Raw genomic sequence first — 7,231 nt, forward strand, 5'->3', positions numbered from 1 at the left:
CCAGCCCCATCATGTACTATTTGGGATCTGTGCAGACCCCGCAAGCACCCAGGCCCAGCAACCACAGCACAGATGGAGCTGTACATGTCCCCCCACTGCCCATCCCAGAGCCGTTTGCTCTCCTCCATCTCCACTCTCTTCCATTCCCCTTCACAGCCCAGCGCACCCAGCCGCTCTGGGAGCCAAATCCCTCTGGCTTTCTCAGCACTTTAATTAAAGCTCAGCCTGGTGGAAACACCGGACCCTAGCAGCAAGAAATCCACCTGCCCAGACCCCAGCAGGAGCACCCCAGCACACAGAGCTGGCACAGGGGCATGGCACACAGCCCCCGGTGAGCAGCAATGCAGCTGGAGCTGCGCTGCAGCCTCGCAAGCAGCCAGAGGGCTCCGGTTCTGCAAGGACAAGGGGAGGGCACGGCTGCAAGCTCTCATCCCAGGGATGGATGCTGCATGGAGATGTGTGGGGTGCAGAGACACACGGCTGTGCAGCCACCCCATGGAAGCTCAGCTCCCTTACTGAGCCAGATGCAAAGCTTGGGGTTCCTGTGCATCTCCCAGCACAGATGATGTTTGCATCCAGCTGCTACAAGCTAAAACAGCACAGCATGGAGCCAGCCAGGCTGCCCAGGACCCTCAGACCCTGCATGCGCTGAAGGAGCCCTCATTGTGGGACATCCTTAAGACAGATTGCTCTTAAAGAGCATTGGCCAGCTTGCATGCGTTTCCCCTGCTGTACTGGGATACCATGCAGCCTCAGACCTCCTTGGAGCTCCTCCTCCAAGTTTCTCACTGCTCGATTTGCTGTGCTTTATTATTTCCAACAGGAGCCAGCAGCTCTCCAACTAGATGAAGGGACAGGGGACAGCCCAGGCCCCAGCAAGGGGCTCCTCCTGCCCACCCCGTGCACCACCATCCCCACTGAGCCCATCAGCTCACAGCTGTGCATCCCAAAATGACCCCCAACACGTGCCCAGCTCTGAGCACTGCTTTCCCCCTACTCAGTGCCTAGCACATGCTCACAAAGCCACCGCAAGCAGGAGAAGGGCTGCTCAGACCCCCATCCATGCAGTGCCCTCGTGCCCTGCTAATTGGTGACCGTACAACCCCAGCCCCATCCCAAGCCCCAAAACCACAACCAGCCAGGATGTGACAGATGCCACAGAGTTGGGAAATCCAAAGGCCATTGTACAGCTCTAAGTTTAGTTATATCCGTGCTGCCTGCGTGGGGCTGCATTCCTGGCCAAGAGGGTAAGATAAACAGGGCTTCCTGCAGGAACTGCAGACAATGGGGAGCAATCAGCACTAATCCCCCGCACGGGAACAATGCAGGTAGGAAATATTTTGAGCTCAGCTCAGGAAGAGGCACCCAGGCCGGTGGAACAGCAGCAGGGCTCAGCCCACAGCCCCATATGGGAGCTGCCCCACTGCAGGCTCAGGGGCTGCCATGGGGAGGACGTTGCTCAGCCACTGACCATCATTTGGGGGCTTGGTGGTAAATCCAGGACCACAGACGCTCCTGGGATGCATGGGGGTTTTGCTGGAAGGCTCAAAGCTCTTCTGCCAGCACATCAAGCCTGCCTCAGGCTGCATCCCACCTCCATCACCCCCCAACCCTTTCCAACACGCTGCCACACAGCTTCAGCCAACCGAGAAGAGAGGTGAAAATTAAACACGTGAATAAAAGGACAACAAACCACGTGCCACCAAAAAGTGAGCGTGTCACACAGGGGTACGGGGCCAGAAGAACCCAGCATGAGCTCCTATGGTCACAACCAGCAGGGCTCCCTTCTTCTAAAGCGCAACCAAGTCCCAGAGCAGGACAGCTCTTTTACCCTCACTGCAGCTGGCAGGCAGTAATGCCACCCAGTCATCCCTGGGCTACCAGGGGCTGCAACATCCTCTGCATTTGGCACTGCCTGTGCGAACGCCTGGGGTCTCATTGCCTCCATGCAGCCTCTGTGGGAGGCTTTCTCCAGGAGAAGTGGAAAAGGACGGAACGAGAGCACAAATGAGCCTCTCCTTATCAAGAAACAGCTTTCCCAGGGGGAAGCAGGAGCTCTGGGGCTATCAGTGACCCCGGGGGCATCGCCACGGAGGAAAAGAGAATGGCAGCAGCCACGGCTGCTTGGCATACAGACCTCTCCTTGCTTCCCCCAGCCCTTCCCTGCAGCCAGGGAAAAGCTCCAAGCACAAAGCAGAGCGCGTTCCTGGGAAGGGGAATGAAAACCAGGCAAGCAGGCACCCAGAGCCATGGCCAGGTCCCAGCATGCTGCAGCTGTACCGTGATGCAACGCACAGCTGGGAGCAGTCGGGGGAACGTGCTAAGCAGAGGTAAAGGCCTGGGCCCATGCATCCACCCTAAAAAAGCATAGCACCCAATGCTTGCTTCGCCATAGGCTCTGTCATTTCAAGTGTCCGGGTGTCACCCCAAGGAGGGACACCATCACCATGATGTCTCCCACCCCAAAACCCCATCGGATGGCAGCACCTGGGCATCAGCTCCTATGGGTCCCCACCCAGGGCAGCCCACGCCGGTGCCTGACCCACCTCCAAGCTCCCTCCATGGGGCTGCAGGATGCTGAGCACACACAGATGTGCATGTGCACATTCCCTCTGCTCCCACGCAGACCCTGGGCCAGCTGATGCTTCTGACGCTCCAGCTCAGCTCCAGGAAGAGCTCTGCCTGAAGTTCATTTTTTCCCCCACTTTGATCGACCAACTCAGAACCGAGTTTGCATATTCAAACGACATTTAATTTCTAGGCCATTCCCCCCAGAGCGTGGCTGGCGAAACGAGACCCAAACGAACAGAGCCAGCAATTAATTCCCCTGTGAGACACAAATTCCAGCAATAAATAATGGTAATGGTATTCCGCAGAGGCACAGTGCCCCTTTCATTTCCCAATCCCGAGCGACGTCACGGGAAGCCGGCGAGCCGGGCTGCTCCTGGCAGACACCCCACGATGTGCTGCGCTGTGGGGCCTGCAGAAAGCATCTCCTGCACTGCTGTAAGGCACCGGGCTCAGCTCCGTGCAGCCCCAGCTCTGTGCTGTGCACCGGGTGACGGTGTGGTGCTGGGGCAGCTGGGGACAGCGGCTCTGGACGCCACGAGCATCGCAGGGAAAGGGATGTGGGCACAAGGAGGGAGCAGGAATGAGGTGCCCCTTTGGGTTTGCCTGCTTGGGGAGGAACCCGCAGACGGATGGAGCCTGCAGGCAGCACAATGGGCCATTTCCTAAGAAAGGGCAGCGTGTCCAGCGGCGCAAAGGGCACTTATTGTGCGGGAGGGGAGCTGTCAGAGCCCAACAGGGCTGCCAGAAACCCCTCCGCAGCCCCAAACCCCACTGCCCCATGCTGCAGCCCTGTCTCAGCACATGCCAGCAGCCAAGACTGACCGTGAGGACTGTGAGAGGTGGGGAGCAGGAAGGAGGTGTGGGATGGAGGGCCCCCCCTCCGGGGCACAAAGCCACCACACGGGGGGAGATGACAGCTGAGGGAGGCTCTCGCTGGCCTCCACGCCATTCCCTCTTCTTGGGAAAAGGCAAGGTGGGGGCAGGCCGTAGCCTGCATTAGCTGGAGGGGAGGAGAAATTCGGCAAGAGCTGGGCATGGAGCGCAGCAAAGCGCCGGTCTGGGGGTTGTGGCCTCTCCAGTGACGCGGCACAGCTGTCACCCGAGGTGTGACACGGCTCCGGGGTCAGGCACCAACCCGAGAGGCTCAAAAAAAAAAAACAACCCCAAAGCCTAAAACCCCACACTTCCAACCACCCCTCTGCTGAGCAGAAACCCACAGCGTGCTTGGGAACGCGGCCCCCCAACCCCCAAAAGGAGAGATGACCCCCATACAAAACCAACACAAAGTCACCGACCCATCTCACGCGCTCCAGGGACGATCCCATGCCGCCTGCCGGCACACGGACAGCAACGCACGGATCCGGAGCGGTAGCTGGGAGCTCCGGAGCCACACCAGCACCTGCCCCGGCCAAGGCAGCTTCCTTCAACCTTCCTCCTCATCGCTGCGTACTTCCCATGGGCGGCCTCGAGGAACGCAAATCCCTCCGTGCCGGCCGAACCCCCTCTCAGCGTTTTGCATCCTAGCGAGGAGCGCTCTTTAAAACGGAGGGGGAAAAAACCCGAGCCCGGAACGCCGCACGGAGCACCTGCAGCCTCCCGGCAGCGCCTTCCGCATCTCGCAAACCCCGCAGCGCTGCGGGACCCACCGGGCCGGAGGGGGGGGGGCGGAAGAAGGAAGGCAGCGGGTTCGGGCACCGTGGGGCGTTGGGGAGCGTTTTGTAGAACTCGGCGCTGCCCTTCGGGACCGGCAGCACCGCCCGGAGCTCAGCGCAGCGCCCGCGATGCCCGGTGCGCGTTTCTCCGCGCTCTGCTGCGTTTTGGGTTTTTTTTTGTTTTTTGTTTTTTTTCGGGGGGGGGGGGGAGGGAGAAGCCGGGATTTCTCCTTTCGCCGCCCGCTTCCATTTCAACTTCAGCGGGTCGGGGGGCAGCGGGAGCGCGGATCTCACGGCCGAACCCCGCGAAACGGCCGCGGGGAAAAACCAGCACCCCTCCCCTCCCTCCCCCCCAAAAATAAAATTAAATTAGAAAAGGCAGTGGGACGATTCCGGTGGAAAAGGGCCGGCACGGAAGCACGGAGCCACCCGCCCTACAACCGGATGGCGGAGCGCCATAAATCCTACAAGAACCCCTAAAAAACCCAGGGCGGGGCCGAACCCCCCCATTCTTTTTGCCCGCAGTGCCCCCCTACGCGATCTCGGTGTCCCCTTTCCTCTTACCAGCGGGCTGCGGCAGCCTCCCCACCGCTGCCCGGGCATCTTGGAGGCGGCGGCGGTGCGGGGGAGACGGCGGCGGCGCGGGCGGGCGGGCGGCGGCGGAGCTGCGGGGCGGGGGGGACTGGGGGGGGGGAGAGGCGGGACCGAAGTGCTGCCCGTCCCACCGCCCCCCACCGCCCCGCCCGCTCCAGGTGAGGCCGAGCCGGGCCGGGCCCGACCGCTCCCGTAGGGCTGGGAAACGGAGGTTGGGGGGGGGGATCGCAGCTGCAGAACCACCGCGCGCCTCATCCTCATCTCAAATCCCCCTCCAGCACCGCTTACCAAGGATGGCTTTCCTGGTTGCGGCCGAGCCACATCAGCCCTTATTACATATATCCGTGCAATAAACAAGCGGCCCCATCGCAGCCCCCTGCTCGCCCCCCTCGAACCCAGTTTCCTATGGGAACGGCAGCGACCCCAACCCGGGCCCTGCACCGAGCTGCGGGTGGCAGAGGTGACCCTGGGCCAGCAGGCACCGAGTGGCACTGCGTGGAGCAAGCAGGGCAGCTCCGTGTCAACACAGTGAGTCACGTTCCTTAGGGGTGAGGACATCACCTGCGGCTGCCCCACGTCTGGGTGTTTTGGAGCACCCTTCCCATGTCGGTGCATTTGGGTCAGGGGGTTCCTTGCTTTTCACACCCAGCGCATTGTTGGGAGCTGGGGGTCCCGGTGTGCATTAACATCCACATCCCACCAAGGGGAAATGAAGGTGCTTCGGTCACACTGCACGCCTGGGGAGCTCAGAGAGGAACTGACGGAGCTCTAAAGCACGACTCGCCCTCTGACATCTGTTCTTACAGTGGAGAAAATACAAAAACCCTTTTAACATACGAATCCCTCTTCCAAAACGGCTCTATGAGCAGGGACAGATGAATTCCCCTGCATGGATATCATCACCTTTTCTTTTTGTGTTTCGGTGGCTTCGTGCTCTCCAGGTCTCCCCAGCACCTCCCTCACCCTCGCTGGTTTTCGCTCTCTCCTCCTTTGCTGCTGCTCGGGGATGGGAAGCGGATGCTTTGCACCACCTCACGTTGAGCTCTGGAATTTCACAGCCTGATCCCAATTTCCCATGCTGAGCAAACTGTGGAACAGCCAGAACAGGCTGTGCTGGCTCAGCACCCGTTGCCCAACACCTCTTTGGGGTTTGGTGGCTCAGCCGTGTGCTTCCCTTTCACCATCAGCATCCGAAGCAGGTGTGCATCCATCCCTGTGCACAGCTCTAACAGGAGAGGCAACGGGCTGCATTGGCAGCTTCGTGCCTGTGTGTAACCCCATCCTGCTGTCTTCCACGGGAGGGAAATGCTCACTTCTGTTGGTATGGGATGCAGCTTTTGGAGAGCCTGCAGCAGCTGGGACCCTACAGCCCCCCCTGAGGGAGCAGCACACGGTGCTACGTCTGGTGGAGGGCTGCAATGCCCTCAAGACCCCCCTCACTGCACCCACACTCCCCAGCCCTGTGTTCCTGCAGCACACCACGCTGCCTTTCAGGATGCTGCAGGGCAATCTCTGCGCCTTGCAAAAGAGAAACTGGCTTGCAGCAGCCACAACAGCCCCACAAGACCTACCCTGACCTTACAGAAACATTCCCACCCTTCCCAGCTCACTCCAAACAGCCCTTTTGCATTTACTCACATCTCCCACTGGTTTCAACCTCAGGTACCAGCAGGTAAAGCACACCCAGCTGTTAATAATGGAACAAATCACACACGCATTCAGTAAGACCCGAGTCTGACTTAGAATAAAATCAGTCACATCACTCCCAGAGTGCTGAAGACTTGCACTTCTCCCCCATCACCTACAGACCTCAAAACACTTATCCTTTCCTTTCTTTCCTTTCCCCTTTTTCCTTTCCCCTTTTTCCTTTCCCCTTTTTCCTTTCCTTTCCCCTTTTTCCTTTCCTTTCCCCTTTTTCCTTTCCTTTCCTTTCCTTTCCTTTCCTTTCCTTTCCTTTCCTTTCCTTTCCTTTCCTTTCCTTTCCTTTCCCCTTTTTCCTTTCCCCTTTTTCCTTTCCCTTCCCCTTTTTCCTTTCCTTTCTTTCCTCTTTTTCCTTCCCCCTTTTTCCTTTCCCTTCCCTTCCCCTCTCCCTCCCTAACACAGAACACATGCTGCTCATTACAAGGGTAATTAACTCTTCCACCCAAGAGATGCTGTGGGTCTCCACATCACCATCCTTCAGCATCCCAGCGCTGGGCAGAGGGCAGTGGAAAGGCTGCAGTGGACACCTGAGCTGTTCTGAGCTGCTGAGAAGAAACAGCCCCACATCCCCTACACCATGGGCTGTGCTGCAGCCCTGCCCCACTGCTGGGGTCCGGCCCCATCCCCTCTCATCCCCCCCGAGTCACCATGATGAGACCCATGGAGGTCCTGTGGGTTTGGGGTGTTTCTTTCTCTCTTTCTTAATTAAAATC

The 7,231-nt window shown here is 59.1% G+C and overlaps 1 protein-coding gene across 2 annotated transcripts in view; it reads right to left on the bottom strand.

The window, feature by feature from the left end:
• The window catches only part of MID2 (midline 2), a 51,794-nt gene extending 46,893 nt beyond the window's left edge, over positions 1 to 4,901 (bottom strand). The window contains exon 1 of one of the 2 annotated variants that reach the window (XM_048959331.1): positions 4,788 to 4,901. The gene's annotated coding sequence lies outside the window, so the exon portion shown is untranslated. Of the gene's footprint in view, positions 1 to 3,866; positions 3,990 to 4,787 lie in introns of those variants that run through there. The other variant, XM_048959330.1, reaches the window with a different exon arrangement.
• Positions 4,902 to 7,231: the final 2,330 nt, after the last annotated feature.

This window comes from Lagopus muta, chromosome 13, assembly GCF_023343835.1.
Source record: "Lagopus muta isolate bLagMut1 chromosome 13, bLagMut1 primary, whole genome shotgun sequence".
Lineage (NCBI taxonomy): Eukaryota > Metazoa > Chordata > Aves > Galliformes > Phasianidae > Lagopus > Lagopus muta.